This window comes from Microtus ochrogaster, unplaced genomic scaffold (assembly GCF_000317375.1).
Source record: "Microtus ochrogaster isolate Prairie Vole_2 unplaced genomic scaffold, MicOch1.0 UNK9, whole genome shotgun sequence".
Lineage (NCBI taxonomy): Eukaryota > Metazoa > Chordata > Mammalia > Rodentia > Cricetidae > Microtus > Microtus ochrogaster.
This window is the reverse complement of record NW_004949107.1, coordinates 6,435,143-6,437,256: the sequence shown is the minus strand read 5'-3', so window position 1 is coordinate 6,437,256 and position 2,114 is coordinate 6,435,143. Positions and strand designations below refer to the sequence as shown.

The 2,114-nt window shown below is 48.4% G+C and overlaps 1 non-coding gene across 1 annotated transcript; it reads left to right on the top strand.

Annotated features, from left to right (window-relative positions):
• Positions 1-742: 742 nt before the first annotated feature.
• LOC113458221 lies at positions 743-906 on the top strand. The gene has a single exon (XR_003378633.1). It is a non-coding gene; the product is annotated as a U1 spliceosomal RNA (small nuclear RNA).
• The last annotated feature ends 1,208 nt before the right edge of the window (positions 907-2,114 follow it).

Sequence of the window (2,114 nt, the reverse complement as noted above, 5' to 3'; positions counted from 1 at the left end):
CATTCTCAGGCAGAAATCAGCCAGGATTGATGGGTACCCTTAGACACCCAGCCCCTGGACCACACAGGATAGGAACTAGCCAGACTGTCAGCCCTTTGACTGACAAAACTCACTGTGACTGGCTGCAGCCTAAACTAACGTTAGTTACAAGGGCCTGAAACTAGTCTAGGATTCAAAACCTTTAACCCAGGCACCCCCTTTTTCTGATGCCTGCTATTCTGCCTTATGTGTTAGTTCATCTAGACAACAACATTACCGAGCTCCTGAGACTACTTGGTGGGCATATAGTATTGTTTTGATTAAATATGCCCCTTCTGATGTTTTCCAGTCTAAGTTGATCAGAACCTATAGGTAATTAAAAATAACAAGGAATGTTTGATCCCCAGTAGTCACACACTCAAGATCAGAAGTTTAGAGCCATCCTAGGTTGCACAGTGTTCCGGAGGAGAGCCCAGCAAGGGGGATATCCTGTCCGCCGCACGGTCGCCTGGCAAAGAAAAATAAGAGGGGCGGGGCGTATGCAAATTAGTACCAGCGCAAGGGCTGCCGGTCCCGCAGGACTCGAAGGTCGGCATCCGGTATATTGAATAATTCGTGTGTCGTGAGTGTTATTTCCATAGGGACGAGGAGCATATCCTGCGGTCTCTATGGCATGAGGGTGAGGCGGTTGCGCGCGGACGATCACCGTGTGTTGAAAGGGTGTGTGTTGTAAGGGAGAGCGTGCGCTCAGCCAGAGCAACTCATACTTACCTGGCAGGGGAGATACCATGATCACGAAGGTGGTTTTCCCAGGGCGAGGCTTATCCATTGCACTCCGGATGTGCTGACCCCTGCGATTTCCCCAAATGCGGGAAACTCGACTGCATAATTTGTGGTAGTGGGGGACTGCGTTCGCGCTCTCCCCTGATCTTAAGGTTCAAAATAAGACTTACAATTGTGTTCTCTACTGAAATGTTTGTGCTCTTCGTTACTTATAGTTCTCGCTTTCTGTATGAGAGATAAGGGCATAGCAGTTCTTTTCGGCGTGTCCCAAGAAAGTGCCACCATGAGTTCTGACTACAGGGCGTTTTTAGTGATCCTAGGGTCTGTAAACTAAGGGGGTAAGCAGCGCCCGGCCGTGGCTTATACGTCAGCTCCTCCACTCCAGTTTCCGTCCTAAGTGTAAGCCAATTAAGCCCCTTCCTCCCCGGCTTTCCTTTGGTCACGGTGTTTCACCACAGCTAAGACATTCTGAAAATCGTTACTGCCAGGATAGAAAGGGAAACAGTAAATCAGGACGTCTGTGTCGTGTTCCTGTAGTGCCCACAGGGGCCAGGAAGAGGGCAGGGTTGTTGGATTCCCCAGGAGCCAGAGATGCAGACAAGTATAAGCCACCATGTGACTGATGCTGGGAACACAGCAGAGTCTCTCCACTTCTCTACTTCCATGTCTTGTTTGGTTTAGGCTTCCATTTTGGTTTATTGGTTGGCTGGCCATGAACTAGATTTGTAGACTGAGTGTCTTAGTAAGGGTTTCTAGTGCTGTGATGAAACATTATGACCGAAGCAATTTGGGGAGAAAAGAGTTTATTCGGCTTACGCTTCCACATCTAAGGAACTCAGGACAGGAACCCGGGGGGCAGAAACTGATGCAGAGGCCATGGAGGAGTGCTATGTACTGGCTTGCTCCTCACGGCTTGCTCAAGCTGTTTTCTTATAGTTCAGAACCAACAGTACTCGGATGGCCCCGCCCACAATGGGCTGTGTCCCTCCCCGACAATCATTAACAAAATACCTTTCAGTCAGGTGTTGGTGGTGCACTCCTTTAATCTCAGCACTGCACAGGCAGGTGGATCTTTGGGTTTGAGGCCAGCCTGGTCTACAACACAAGTTCCAGGACAGTCAGGGCTACACAGAGAAACTCTGTCTAGTAAAAAGAAAGAAAGAATGGAAGGAAGAAGAAAGAGAAAGAAAAATGCTTTACAGCAAGATCTTACAGGAGCATTTTCTCAAGTGAAGTTCCCTCATGTACCCAAAGAACAGCATGTTCAAACTCCTTTACTTGCCAGCCCTTCATACCTGAAAAGATAAAGCCTATTTCATGGAATCACATGCACTTCAAATGCAATTGCCCCA